Source organism: Bos javanicus, chromosome 4 (genome assembly GCF_032452875.1).
Source record: "Bos javanicus breed banteng chromosome 4, ARS-OSU_banteng_1.0, whole genome shotgun sequence".
Classification (NCBI taxonomy): Eukaryota; Metazoa; Chordata; class Mammalia; order Artiodactyla; family Bovidae; genus Bos; species Bos javanicus.
Window position 1 is genome coordinate 108,048,194 of NC_083871.1, and position 16,131 is coordinate 108,064,324.

Below are 16,131 nucleotides of genomic sequence, written 5' to 3' on the forward strand. Positions count from 1 at the left end.
TCTTCCAATGAACACCCAGGATTGATCTCCTTTAGGATGGACTGATTGGACCACCCTTTGTCTTTAGGGACAGCTAAATTATCAGATTATTTAGTCTTTCTTAAAAAATACTGAACTCTATCTTTTAAAACTAGGAATATTAATGAATGAAGAAAAAATGTAGGAAAATTACATTCTTATATTTTTCTGGCTTATGTACTTAGACATACATGACTTCTTATCGCCTTCTAGTAGCTGGACACAGTACAGTAAAATTATGTCATAAGAGAAATCCTCCAAAGTAGAGCTGAAATTTCAATACAGAAAATACTGAAGTTAAATTATTCTCTCTCACCAATTTTAAGGCCAATGGATGAAGCAAGAGTTTAGATAATCTCTAAATTCCTTGTGGAATAATTTAGAAGTAGAGAGAAAAAGTTAGAGAAAGTATTAGTTCAATGAGAAACTCTGTAAACAAACATATAAAAGTTTAGGATTTGATCAAATGAAGAAAATTCATTAGTAATGTTTAAATTATACTGGAGGTATGGGTTTTGAGTACTGCTCAAACTTTATATTTACTCTTATATTATGATGATTTCTAATAAGACAAGATTTAATCAGTTGAAGTTCCTGAAATTTTCATCACCAATATTTTTGTAATTTTAACCAACCTGTCTGAAGATGGTTTAGGGTAGCACCAAGCAGAATGAGACAACTATGATATAACTGACATTATTTCTCATTCATGGTGGCAAAAGTTTCATGGACTTATGAAAACAGATTAAACAACTGTCTCCATGATGCTGATGGAAATTATTACGATTGGATGTTTGCATATATTGCAAAATGATCACCTAAATAAGTCTAGTTACATTCATCACCATAGGTAGTTACAAAAATGTTTTTCTTGTGATGAAAACTTCTAAAATCTACTATCTTAGCAACTTTCAAGTACATAATATAGTATTATTAATCATAGTCACTACTCTGTAATATGTCCCCTTGACTTATTTATTTTATAATTGAAAGTTTATCACTCTTGACCCCTTAACCGATTTTGCCCACCCTCCACCCCCTTCCTCTGCCTCTGGGAACCACCAATCTATTCTCTGTATCAATGAGCTCGGTTTTTGTTCTAATATTTGTTTTAGGTTACACATATAAGTGAGATTATATGCTATTTGTCTTTCTCCCTGACTTATTTTACTTATCATATGTCCTCAAGGCCCTTGCAATGTTGTTGCGAATGGCAAAATTTCCTTCCCCCATTATATATACAATTTATTCATTGAGGGACGCTTAGATTGCTTCCACATCTTGGCTATTGTAAATAATGCTGCAATGAACATGGGGGTACATATGTCTTTTTGAGTTGGTGTTTTTGTTCTTTTGGATAAATACTCAAAAGTGGAATTGCTGGAGCATTTGGTAATACTATATTTTGATGGAGAACCCTCCATACTGTTTTTCATAGTGGCTATACCAATTCGCATTACCACCAACAGTGCACAAAGGTTCTCTTTTCTCCCCATCCTTGTCAACACTTGTTATTTCTTGTTTTTTTTTTTTTTTTTTTTTAAAATAATAGATATTCTAATAGGTGTAAGATGGTATCTTATTGTGGTTTGTTTGTATTTCCCTAATGATTAGTGATATTGAACACCTTTCAATGTACCTATTGTCCATCTGTATGTCTTCTTTGGAAAAGTATTCAGATCCTCTGCCCACTTAAAAATTGGTTTCTCTCTCTCTCTCTCTCTCTTTTTTTGGCTGTTGAGTGTATGAGTTCTTTATATACTTTGGATACTAACCTCTTGTAAGACTTCCAAATATCTTCTCCCGTTTGATAGGTTGCCTTTTCATTTTGTTGATGGTTTCCTTTGCTGTGCAGACTCTTTTCAGTTTTATTATTAAATGCATCATAGTGACATTGATTATTCACTATTTTCTGACAGGTTATGAAAATTTTATTTACCTCAAGAGTTAAATTCTAGATTAAGTACAAAATTTACCATAATTAACTTACATTTAAAAAATATATAGTGTCCAAAGCATGAAATATACTATTCAACACTGTAAGTAGATATAATAGGCGTTAAAAAAGACAACCAGTCAAAAAGGTGAAGTCCAGATTACTAGTCTAGACATTACACATAAATAAACACATAGAGTTGCTTAGCCTGGCAGAAGATAATTAGTTTTACAAACTTTGTTGCAGGTTTCGATAATTATTTTTACAAATTTCTTTGTTGCAGGTTTTTTCCATAGTTATTTTATGCCTAAATTGTTCACATGCTGCCAATGTATAATTGTAATTATAATTTTAAAATAAAGGGAATACTTAAAATATAAACTGCTACCATTTTTAGAGTTAGAAGTTCTTCAAATAAAATAGTTCTAGAGAAGATCTAAATGTTTCAATTCAGTGCTCCCAGTGAGAATTTAAAAATTTGGTTAACTGTTGCCCAAAGTCAATACCTCAGATTCTAAAATGTCAGTCTATATATTTTGAACATGTTTAAGTATATTCAACAATATAAGCAACGCTTGTCAACTATAAAGTTATTCCAGTGATTCAAATGTTTATTTTCTCTGTATAATTGAAATAGGAAAAATCATCATATGGTTGTAATATTAAACATAATGCATTTTTAGGTAAAAGTATAAAGCATTTCTCCATTTTGTTATTTCTTTTAAAGAAAGAATGAATGAAAAAAAAAACAGAGTAAAATTCAATGCTCTTAAAATAAGGTAATAAAAAATAGCATCTCTAAACAATTATCTAGTTCAAAATTATTTTTAGAGTATAATTTTTTAGCATAATTTTATTTTCACACTTGTTCTTAGCTATACATTTTCCCTTCCATTCCTATAATACTGTCAAGATGTTAGAGCGATATTTTTGTTGTTCTGATGTAGCTGTGAATACTGTATTGTATGTTGCATTATAGGAAAGCTTATAGAACCTTTCGTTATAGGAGAGGGCCAGTATAGGAGCCTTCTGGTAATTGGAAGTTATGAAGTTTCTACTGAGTCGTAGTGGAGACAAATTCTACCCTGTATCCTGACTGAAAGCTTTCATCCTCACAAAAAAGGTCATGGAAGAGGGAACACACACACACACATTTGGACACAACACTGCCATTATACAAAACAATACAATGACCCAAATGTCAAGGATTCAGAGATACATCAGGTTAAAAGAGCAGACACTGCTAGGTTGGAGTCAGAGAGACAAGTGAATGAACCCCATTTTTCCCTACTTATTTTGTGGCTGGAGTCAGTACTTAAAATATAGGACCCTCATGGTGAAATAGGAACAATCTTATGTCATAGAAAATTAAGACCTGCCAATAAGATACTGCATCAGCACAGTGCTCGACACATAACATACACGGAGAAAATGCTGTTCTCGAGTACATAATATCTAGAGGCCAGCGGTCAAGCCTGAAGCCTGAGGGTTGTCCCCAGTTGTGGACACGATATGAAGAGTCATGTGTCCAGCTGCCCAGAAGTAAGGCTCTCTCCACTTGAGCTCTGCCTCCAAAAGCAGGGTCCTGCTCTGGGGCCTCTCACAGCTGAACAAGTAGTTGTGTTGGCAGCAGTTGCATACTTACTAGTTATCGCTATTATGCCAGATCAGTGTTGTTCATTCGCCTTTAGAGTCTTCAGAGATCTCTGGTTTCTTATCCCCAGCAAGGATCCTTTCATTCTTCTACTATTTGAGAAAGCAATATCTTTTATGGCCACAAGACAATGTCAGGGGCTCTGAAAAGTCAAGGGAGTAATATCTTCTATCCAAGTATGGTACCTTTTCCTTAAGAATAATGTAAAGAACCTGTTAGGTGACCAGCAGCATTGACAATTGATCCTTAAACAACATGGGCTTTTGAAAATCCATGTATAACTTATAGCTGGCCCTCCATACAGGTGGATCTTCTGTTTGTGTGGATTCAGTCAACCACAGATTGTGTAGCACCATAGCATTTACTTTTGAACAAATTTGCATATAAGTGGGTCCATGCAGTTCAATCCCCATGCTGTTCAAGTGCTAACTCTACATGGGTAGGGGGCTCTAATTTCTTGAAAGAGGTGCTTCTCAGTCACTTTCTCTACCATTTTCTCAAATAAAGACTAATCTCAGTGCCTATGGTGTAGAACAGCAGTCCCCAATCTATTTGGCACCAGGAATCAGTTTCATGGAAGACGATTTTTCCACAGACACGGTTGGAGGGATGGTTTGGGGATGATTCAAGCATGTTACATTTATTTTGCTTTCATTTATTTTACTTTATTTCAAGGGCTTCCCTTGTGGCTCAGCTGGTAAAGAATCCAGCTGCAATGCAGGAGACCTGGGTTTGATCCCTGGGTTGGGAAGATCTCTTGGAGAAGGAAAAGGCTACCCACTCTGGTATTCTGGCCTGGAGAATTCCATGGACTGTATAGTCCATGGGGTTGCAAAGAGTTGGACATAATTGAGCAACTTTCACTTTCACTTTCTTATTTCTATTATTACTACATTAGCTCTACCTCAGAACGCCAGGCATTAGACCTCAGATGTTGGGGACCCCTGGTGATAGAAGGTTCAATCCAGGGACAGATGACAAATATAAGTACACAAGAATCAGAGCAGGTAGTGGGAAATACAATTCAATAGAAGAAAATGATGTAGGCTTTAATTAGAAGCCCCAGTGGCTCTAGAGGTAAAGAACACGTCTGCCAATGCAGGAGACACAGGAGACATGGGTTTGATCCCTGGATAGGGAGGATCCCCTAGAGAAGGAAATCACAACCCACTCCAGTGTTCTTGCCTGGGAAATTCCACGGACAGAAAAGCCTGTCTGGCCACAGTCCATGGGATTGGAGCCCCATGGAGTCTAGAGCCTGCCAGGCTACAGTCCAAAGCTGGCTACAGTCCAGCTTTAATTACCTGGACCAGGTGGTTCATTCCTTTCTGCTGGGGTTCTCTAAAGTTTAACTTATTTATGATTATCTGTCACTGTTTCATCCCTGACAAGGCACAACCTGATTAGTGGTGAATCAAGCAATGGGACAGGATATCAATTAGTAACCATTTATTGAGCACAGTCATTGAATGCAGATTCCTGAGTTCAAATCCAAGCTCTGGTACTTACCAGACACTGTGTCTGGGCTGGTTATTTAAACAGTGTCTCAGTCTCCATCTCTGACTCAGTTCTATCATCTGTAAAATGGGAAGAATTGCACTTGGCTTATAGGGTAATCATGCAGATTGAGTTAACTTTTTAACTTCATAGGGCATGCATAAACATAGCAGGGACTGTGCGTTTCACTGGTAAATCACATAGAATAAATAAATCTACCATAGCTTGGCATTGTGGTAGGATCAGAAGCCAAGAATAGAAAACTTTCCCCTTTAATGTATCTTCCTGACCCAGGGATCGAACCCAGATCTCCCACACTGTGGGCATACGCTTTACCCTCTGAGCGGCCAGGGAAGCCCAGAGTTTGATTAGTCAGTCATAGACCTTGGAAGACTCTAAAGAGGTAGTTGTGTTTTTCTAGCCTTATTCTTTCATTTGGGGAAGAAATTATTTCCCCCACTTTATAGATGAAGCAATCAGGAATATTCAGGAAGTTTAAATTACTTATCAAAAGTGAAAAAAGTAAAAAAGAACTCAATGAGAAGAGAGGAACTAGAAACTGAGGAAGGAGTTGTCTTAAACCTGTAGTGAGACAGGCCTTTTTGGAAGAGGCAATTCACAGCTCCTGCTGAAAGTGCTTAGAATTCTGATAAAATTTCAACAGTTTTCTAAGACACTGATAATCTTTCAAGATCCTTTCTGGGAATGTAGGGTTGCCCACTCAGCTGACTATCAGTTTTGGAACCTACTTACATTTTAGTCCATTTTGAGACTAATCTGATCATCTTTAACCAGACATTTCTTAATGGTTATTGCCTCCCTCTTTTCCTACAAAATGCTCTTACCAGCAAGGGGCATCTTTGAGTGAGGCTTATAGCACTTATAGCACTTATAGCACTTATAGCACTCAGTGCTGTCCAAGTCTGCAACACCATGGGCTGTAGCCTGCCAGGCTCCTCTGTCCATGGGATTCTCCAGGCAAGAACACTGGAGAAGGTTGCCATTTCCTTCTCCAGGGGATCTTCTCGACCAGGAATCAAACCTAGGCCTCCTGTATTGACAAGAAGATTCTTTACCGTCTAAACCATCAGGGAAGCCCAGCAACTTCTCATTTACCAGCATATTTGAAATGAAACTGTGATGTGGGCCCCAAATTATTTTATCTGAGAAGTTGTCTTTAAATATATATGTATTTCCCGACTTAATACAGCATTCCTTTCTATATTCTTAATGATTCTTACTCCTTGCTGCTTCTCATTAATCCTAAAACTCATGGATTCATTGAATTGGAAGAAATACTAAGGATCAACTTGGCCAAATTTCTTCATTGAAAGCATAAGCATCTTCTCAACTGCAGCCATGGAGACTCAAAGAAATCTTTAAGCAAATATAAGTATCTTGAATAAGCTATGTTTATCTTTTATATGGGCAAACTTTTTTTTTTCTATTTTCAGTGGATTTATTTATTATTTATTTATTGTCTTTCCCTTTCCCATAGAGGTTCCAGACAAGAGTAAAAGTAAGTCCTCTTCTTTCTCTCTCTCTCTTTCAAAGGATAAGACAAGAGAAGACATGAGACAACAGTGGTTCTCAAACCTGAGTTTTTTACCAGAACCACTTGGAGGATTTTTAAAACTCTGATTGCTGGCCTCCAATCTGTGGTCTCTGATTCCGTAAATTTAGAGTGAGGTCCAAAATTTTGCATTTTCAACAAATTTCGAGGTTATGAAGATGGTGCCAGTCAAGGAATAGCCCATAAGATAAGCTACCTCAAAGGAAAATCCTTCTTTGATCATCCCTGAGAGAGGGGGTGGACTGAGAGAGATGTATAATCCAAAGGCATGATGTTGGGAGACTCTCGGACTGGAGGGAAAGGTGCCGAGTAGATGGAGGGTTAAAGGATGTGATGGGAGAGGGTGTCAGGAAGATTCCTGGAGGGCCTTGATGGGACGTTCCATATGGTAGTCAGGTTCTCACCCTAAGAAGCCGCTTCTGATTCTCTACCATTTGACACTCTTTGTAAGGACTGGAGTGTATCAATGTAAACTGGGAAAAGAACTGGTTGAAGGTATTTTGAAACTGCCTTAGGAAAAGGTCAAGACTCCTCTTTTGAGCTCACCACAAGCGAAGTGGTGGTGAGGCAGATCCACTCTTCAGTTCAGTTCAGTTCAGTCACTCAGTTGTGTCCAACTCTTTGCAACCCCATGGACTGCAGCATGCCAGGCTTCCCTATCCATCACCAACTCCTGGAGCTTACTCAAACTCATGTCCATTGAATTGGTGATGCCATCCAACCATCTCATCCTCTGCCGTCCCCTTCTCCTCCCACCTTCAATCTTTCCCAGCATCAGGGTCTTTTCAAATGAGGCAGTTCTTCGCATCAGGTGGCCAAAGTATTGGAGTTTCAGCTTCAGCATCATTCCTTCCAATGAATATTCAGGACTGATTGCCTTTAGGATAGACTGGTTGGATTTCCTTGCAGGGGAAAGTATCTTTGTTGGTTCCTCATATCCAGAATCCGCCCCAAAGGCCTTGTTCAATAGGACAAAGGAGTGGGGAAAACGAATGCAACTTGATTGTAATGTGGATTCCTTCTCTGCCTTCTAATTTCCTGCAGGTGGGATAGATCTAAGAAAGGCCAGGTTCTCTTAATCAAAACGATCCTCCCTAATGTTCTCCTATTTAAAGGTTATTTGGGGAACAGAATAAAATTTGGATTATTTTACAAAAACATCGCTCCCCGCCCGCACCCCCAACATCTATTAACATCTTTGGAGGTATTTTAACCAGTGTTCCCAGCGTGACCGTTGTCACCACATCACACAGGGAGCCTGACAAACTAGCCGGCCAGGACTCTACCCCAGACCCTCGTCTTCAGAATGAGGACGCTGTAGTCTGGCATCTGAATTGTTAAAAGTTCCCAGGTGATTTTGATGTGCCCTTTAAGGGTCCAAAAAAAAAAAACAAAACAAAAAAAACAAACAACAATCCGCCCCTCTCCAAAACCCAGTAGCTAGTCACTGCTCTCTGAAGCCTTTAATCCGGGTAGGGAAGAAACGCTGTAACCACCGGCCCGGCCCCGTTTAGGCGGAGGAAAAGCTGCAGGAGGCGCTGAGCTTAGGGAAAAAGAAAGAAGACGGTAAGTGGGAGAGTGCTTCTGAAAAGGAGCCGCCATTCCTGACCAAGGAACTTTGGCAGAAACATCCAGAATTGTACTAAAATTTGCTGCTGAAAGTCACCAGAGTCTTTAATCAACTGTGGTCTTTGAGAAACACAACAAAGAAAATTTCAGTTTTCCCAAGTCCACCGAGTTTCCGTTCCAGCTCTGAAGCTGCAGTGAGTGAGGGAGAGACTGAAGATAAGGGCCTGAAACTTGTACCTCCATTCTTTCTTTACTTAAAGGCCTAGTTTTCCGTTATTCAAAGGGCTACCCTAATTATGGCTTCTTTATAACTGGCAGACCGCTCTCGGGGCGCTTAAGGGCATCAGCGCTTGGAGGATGCCCGAAAAAGGGAACAGTGGTTATTCCATGTGACATAAGGTGTTTGTTTGTTTGTTTAAGCTTTGCTAAGAGTTGTGGTTTGAATTTGTCTTGGAGGGAAATGGGATGCATTGATAATAACTTTGTAACTCATGTCTCTTACCTGGTGAATAGAACATAAATCTGAAATATTTGGTTAAAGTCTCTGCTTATTCAAGAATTTAAAGAAATAAATTTCACTGATTCACATTGTAAATGAACTCCACATCCTTAACTGTAGAAGAAGCTATTTCTTTTCTAATGCTTTTCTCTTGTGTAGCTGTTTTTGACTAGTTGACTCAAAGAATCTGGATAAAATGTCTTGAAAAATGAGCTTCTATGGATAACATGTAATGCTTAAGTATTTTTCTTAATCTGTACAAACTCTTCATCCCTGGAGATAGCTTTGTGTTTTCCACTAATTATGATGGCAGAATTTTCCCTCCATATCTGGTATTCAGAAATTCTGTGTGTGTGTGTGTGTGTGTGTGTGTGTGTGTATACATGTGTGTTTTCCTCAAAGGCTTAAATGCTTGGAAGTTTTTTTCTCCCCCTTCCTATAAAGAACATGTGGGATTCCCTGATAGTTCAGTTGGTAAAGAATCTGCCTGCAATGCAGGAGACCCCAGTTCGATTCCTGGGTTAGGAAGATCCGCTGGAAAAGGGATTGGCTACCCACTTCGGTATTCTTGGGCTTCCTTTGTGGCTCAGCTGGTAAACAACCCATTACAGTGTGGGAGACCTGGGTTCTTCCCTGGGTTGGGAAGATCCCCTGGAGAAGGGAAATGCTACCCACTCCAGTATTCTGGCCTGGAGAATTCCATGGACTGTATAGTCCATGGGGTCACAGAGTCAGACACAGCTGAGTGACTTTCACAAAGAACATGTGGATTCTCAAGATCAGAATTATTTTTTTAAATTTTATTTTATTTTTAAACTTTACAAATTGTGTTAGTTTTGCCAAATATCAAAATGAATCCGCCACAGGTATACATGTGTTCCCTATCCTGAACCCTCCTCCCTCCTCCCTCCCCATACCATCCCTCTGGGTCGTCCCAGTGCACTAGCCCCAAGCATCCAGTATTGTGCATCGAACCTGGACTGGCAACTCGTTTCATACATGATATTATACATGTTTCAATGCCATTCTCCCAAATCTTCCCACCCTCTCCCTCTGCAACAGAGTCCATAAGACTGTTCTATACATCAGTGTCTCTTTTGCTGTCTCGTATACAGGGTTATTGTTAGCATCTTTCTAAATTCCATATATATGCATTAGTATACTGTATTGGTGTTTTTCTTTCTGGCTTACTTCACTCTGTATAATAGGCTCCAGTTTCATCCACCTCATTAGAACCGATTCAAATGTATTCTTTTTAATGGCTGAGTAATACTCCATTGTGTATATGTACCACTGCTTTCTTATCCATTCATCTGCTGATGGACATCTAGGTTGCTTCCATGTCCTGGCTATTATTTACAGTGCTGCGATGAACGTTGGGGTATACGTGTCTCTTTCCCTTCTGGTTTCCTCAGTGTGTATGCCCAGCAGTGGGATTGCTGGATCATAAGGCAGTTCTATTTCCAGTTTTTTAAGGAATCTCCACACTCTTCTCCATAGTGGCTGTACTAGTTTGCATTCCCACCAACAGTGTAAGAGGGTTCCCTTTTCTCCACACCCTCTCCAGCATTTATTGCTTGTAGACTTTTGGATTGTAGCCATTCTGACTGGTGTGAAATGGTACCTCATAGTGGTTTTGATTTGCATTTCTCTGATAATGAGTGATGTTGAGCATCTTTTCATATGTTTGTTAGCCATCTGTATGTCTTCTTTGGAGAAATGTCTACTTAGTTCTTTGGCCCGTTTTTTGATTGGGTCATTTATTTTTCTGGAGTTGAGCTGTAGGAGTTGCTTGTATATTTTTGAGATTAGTTGTTTGTCAGTTGCTTCATTTGCTATTATTTTCTCCCATTCTGAAGGCTGCCTTTTCACCTTGCTAATAGTTTCCTTTGATGTGCAGAAGCTTTTAAGTTTAATTAGGTCCCATTTGTTTATTTTTGCTTTTATTTCCAATATTCTGGGAGGTGGGTCATAGAGGATCCTGCTATGATGTATGTCGGAGAGTGTTTTACCTATGTTCTCCTCTAGGAGTTTTATAGTTTCTGGTCTTACATTTAGATCTTTAATCCATTTTGAGTTTATTTTTGTGTATGGTGTTAGAAAGTGTTCTAGTTTCATTCTTTTACAAGTGGTTGACCAGATTTCCCAGCACCACTTGTTAAAGAGATTGTCTTTAATCCATTGCATATTCTTGCCTCCTTTGTCAAAGATAAGGTGTCCATATGTGCGCGGCTTTCTATTTTGTTCCATTGATCTATATTTCTGTCTTTGTGCCAGTACCATACTGTCTTGATAACTGTGGCTTTGTAGTAGAGCCTGAAGTCAGGTAGGTTGATTCCTCCAGTTCCATTCTTCTTTCACAAGATAGCTTTGGCTATTCGAGGTTTTTTGTATTTCCATACAAATTGTGAAATTATTTGTTCTAGCTCTTTCAAGAATACCGTTGGTAGCTTGATAGGGATTGCATTGAATCTATAAATTGCTTTGGGTAGTTGCAGAGGAAGGTAAACTTCCAAACTCATTCTATCACCACTATCACCCTAATACCAAAACCTGACAAAGATCCCCAAAATAAAGAAAACTACAGGCCAATATCACTGATGAACATAGATGCAAAAATCCTTAACAAAAGTCTAGCAATTAGAATCCAACAACACATTAAAAAGATCATACACCATGACCAAGTGGGCTTTATCCCAGGGATGCAAGGATTCTTCAATATCTGCAAATCAATCAATGTAATACACCACATTAACAAATTGAAAAATAAAAACCATATGATTATCTCAGTAGATGCAGAGAAAGCCTTTGACAAAATTCAACATCCATTTATGATAAAAGCTCTCCGGAAAGCAGGAATAGAAGGAACATACCTCAACATAATAAAAGCTATATATGACAAACCCACAGCAAACATTATCCTCAATGGTGAAAAATTGAAAGCATTCCCTCTAAAGTCAGGAACAAGACAAGGGTGCCCACTTTCACCATTACTATTCAACATAGTTTTGGAAGTTATGGCCACAGCAATCAGAGCAGAAAAAGAAATAAAAGGAATCCAAATTGGAAAAGAAGAAGTAAAACTCTCACTATTTGCAGATGACATGATCCTCTACATAGAAAACCCTAAAGACTCCACCAGAAAATTACTAGAACTGATCAATGATTATAGTAAAGTTGCAGGATATAAAGTCAACACACAGAAATCCCTTGCATTCCTATACACTAATAATGAGAAAACAGAAAGAGAAATTAAGGAAACAATTCCATTCACCATTGCAATGGAAAGAATAAAATACTTAGGAATATATCTACCTAGAGAAACTAAAGACCTATATATAGAAAACTATAAAACACTGGTAAAAAAAATCAAAGAGGACACTAATAGATGGAGAAATATACCATGTTCATGGATTGGAAGAATCAATATAGTGAAAAAGATCAGAATTATTTTCAAAGTAACATCTCTATGCTTAGTAGTGACTCATTTGTAAGCCAGCTGGTCTCTATTAATAAGTCTCTCATATAACCATCTTTTAATTTGTTTTTTTTTTTTAATCCACATTTCTTTTCAAAACCCTATAAATGATAGCCAAAGTTCTGGTCCATCAAATCTAAATTCTAATTATAGGCATTCTCGTTTCATCTTCTGGTGGCACAAGTTTCATTTCTCATGATCTTTTTCACTTGGGTGGCGTCCTCAGTGTTTAAACAGCAAGACTCCTTGTTTATTATCCCCTCATTTCTGTTGCTTTCCATGCCAGGTGGCTGCCACATCTTTCCTAATGACAGCTGCCTGCCATAGCTGCCACCAGCCCCATGAGGACCATTGTGTGAGTGTAAATGCTCCCCCCACCCAAACCACCTAAACCACCCACTTGTTTGAAGAAATGGAACACAGAAGAATACTTCACTGTAAAACTGGCAACCTTCTGCCTTTGAGTGTGTTTAAAATGCCCAACCAAGGACTGCCAAATGTCCTTAAAGTCCAATTAGAAAGACTTCTCCACTTCAAAAAAAAAAAAAAAAAAAATTCCTGCCATGGTAGAATGTTTGCCACTCAGAGACTTGTCTCAGTGTTTCCTCTTTTTATTGTAGAAACGTATTCTCCTTGCTACTGAACCTCTACTGACATAAAGGTAATAGCAGATGGATTTGAGCCAAAAGCCTATGATTAAAACCCCAGGTCTCTTGCACTGCAGGGAGATTCTTTACTGTCTGAGCCACCAGGGAAGCTCACACTTTCAAAAATTGTGTCCCAGACTTAGTTTTGTCTTTGACAGCAATCACTTAAATTCTATCAACTTTTCAGAAGTCCTTTTGGTTCCAACCTCTCTATAGCTATCCAGCACTCAGCTTCCCTTTTCCTGTGTTACATACGTCACCCCACCCCACCCCCAGACTCATCCCTACACACCCCTACTCCCTCTGCAGAAACTGTGAAGTCACAGTGAGGAACTGAAGGGAGGGGTGCTGTATCTTCTCTTTTTTTCTCCCTGTGTTTCCTCTCTACCATCTCTTTCTCCCTCCCTCATTTTCTCTCCATTTCCTTTTTCTTTTAAAATATCCATAAACTGAACCTAAGCATAAACCCACAATGTCCTGCCAATAAATGTGTTTGAGTATGATTGTACTCATCTTCAAGGGCAGTGAGAACAAAGCTGGCCACATTACCATGTTGTTTTGCATATGCAATATTTAGTCATGATATAGAATGTTTAATATCCCTTATGCATTATTAGGAGCAACTTCAATAGTTCAAATATTCATGTAAATAATATTACATTTTTTTTAAACTTAAAAAATTTGTAAATATTCTTAAAAACAATATTTCTGTCTGTTATCCTTATCAGTTGATCTATATCTTTAGTGCTTGAATAGTAATCACAAGTGCTTGACCTATAGTGAAGTCTTACTAAATATTTTTGAATGAACACAGGTATGAAAAAATGGCTAAATGAATGAAGAAGTAATCATAACATATTTATAAATGAGGAAAAGGACTTACCGATAGGAAAGTGTTAGGAGTTTGGGAGGAGGAATAAAAATGGAATTTGAACAGCTGTCAAGGCCAATATGGTGCTGTATATCTAACAATTCTAAGTAACAATTCTAAGTCACTGTTTTGATGGACATTATAGTTAATTCTTATCTGTTGTGAAGGAGGCAGCTTGATGTATATTACTTATCAATAGTCCTTCAAACAATAAAACATATCTGCTGTCCTATAGAAAGCAACTTTTTTCATTGAAATTACTAAGCATCGGGCGGGCTGCTCGCTTCATTTCGGGGGCGTCCTTGTCCCTCCACGCCCGGCAGTTCCTGCCTCCGCCTTTCTCAGTCTTCTTGGTCCTACACGGTCCCGAGCGGACGGGCAGGCTGGCTCGGGCTGCGGCGGGCGGGTACGGCTGGAGTGTTCCTCGGCAGGTCGGCGGGACGCAGTGCACGCTGCTTGGCGCCAGGCTGATCGCGTCCCCGGAAGCAGTGATGTTGGGCAGCTCCGCGCACCGGCCTGCGGCCCGCGAAGCGGGTTCCGCGGTTTGCAGCAGACGGCGTTCCAGGAGGACAGGAGAACGTCAACCCCGAGAAGTAGGCGCCCACCCAGCAGCTCCGGACCCGGGCTGGGCTGGCAGTACTGAGGGCCGGGAACTCGCGGGGTCCAGCTCCCCAGAGGCCTAAGACGTGACGGGTTGCACCTCTTAAGGATCTTCCTATAAATGATGAGTATGTCCCTGTTCCTCCCTGGAAAGCAAACAATAAACAGCCTGCATTTACTATTCATGTGGATGAAGCAGAAGAAGAGGTTCAAAAGAGGCCAACTGAATCTAAAAAATCAGAAAGTGAAGATGTCTTGGCCTTTAATTCAGCTGTTACTTTACCAGGACCAAGAAAGCCACTGGCACCTCTTGATTACCCAATGGATGGTAGTTTTGAGTCTCCACATACTATGGAAATGTCAGTTGTATTGGAAGATGAAAAGCCAGTGAGTGTTAATGAAGTACCAGACTACCATGAGGACATTCACACGTACCTTAGGGAAATGGAGGTTAAATGTAAGCCTAAAGTGGGTTACATGAAGAAACAGCCAGACATTACTAACAGTATGAGGGCTATCCTCGTGGACTGGTTAGTTGAAGTAGGAGAAGAATATAAACTGCAGAATAAGACCCTGCATTTGGCTGTGAACTACATTGATAGGTTTCTTTCATGCATGTCTGTGCTGAGAGGAAAACTTCAACCTGTGGGCACTGCTGCTATGCTTTTAGCCTCAAAGTTTGAAGAAATATACCCGCCAGAAGTAGCAGAGTTTGTATACATTACAGATGACACTTATACCAAGAAACAAGTTCTAAGGATGGAGCACCTAGTCTTGAAAGTCCTGGCTTTTGACTTAGCTGCACCAACAATAAATCAGTTTCTTACCCAGTACTTTCTGCATCAGCAGCCGGCAAACTGCAAAGTTGAAAGTTTAGCAATGTTTTGGGGAGAGTTAAGTTTGATAGATGCTGACCCATATCTAAAGTATTTGCCGTCAGTTATCGCTGCAGCCTTTCATTTAGCACTCTACACAGTCACAGGACAAAGCTGGCCTGAATCATTAGTACAGAAGACTGGATATACTCTGAAAACTCTAAAGCCTTGTCTCCTGGACCTTCACCAGACCTACCTCAGAGCACCACAGCACACATAACAGTCAATAAGAGAGAAGTACAAAAATTCAAAGTATCATGGTGTTTCTCTCCTCAACCCACCAGAGACACTAAATGTGTAACAGTGAAAAGACTGCCTTTGTTTTCTAAGATGTAAGTCACTCAAAGTATATGGTGTACAGATTTTATCTTAGGTTGTAATTTTACAATCATTTCTGAATACAGAAGCTTATGGTCCAGTACAAATTATGGTATCTATTACTTTTTAAATGGTTTTAATTTGTATATCTTTTGTAAATGTAACTATCTTAGATATTTGGCTAATTTTAAGTGGTTTCTGTTAAAGTATTAATGATGTCAGCTGTCAGGATAATAATTAATAAATTGATTTGGAAAATTTGGTTTGTAAGTCAAAAAAAAAAAAAAAGAAATTACTAAGCATCCTGAGGAGAGAAAATGCAAATATCAAGAATTTATTTTTAGTGTAAAATGTTATTATAATAATATCTAGAAAATATTCCCTAGCTGGATTATTAATTTCAAAAATAGAAACACTGTTTCTAAAGTGGGTGACCATGATATTACTTTGCATAATATTATACATGCAGTAGGGACTGAAACAGAAGCTTTTTAAATAAAGGGTGGAGTAAATGAGATTAAAAGCTCTCCCAACTCTGATTAGTGATTTATTTTCATAAGCTTCTTTGTTTGAGGTTGTATTACTTACTATACTTT

At 38.9% G+C, this 16,131-nt stretch overlaps 1 pseudogene; it reads left to right on the forward strand.

Moving 5' to 3' along the window:
- Positions 1 to 14,233: 14,233 nt before the first annotated feature.
- LOC133246591 (cyclin-A2-like) lies at positions 14,234 to 15,793 on the forward strand (annotated as a pseudogene).
- The last annotated feature ends 338 nt before the right edge of the window (positions 15,794 to 16,131 follow it).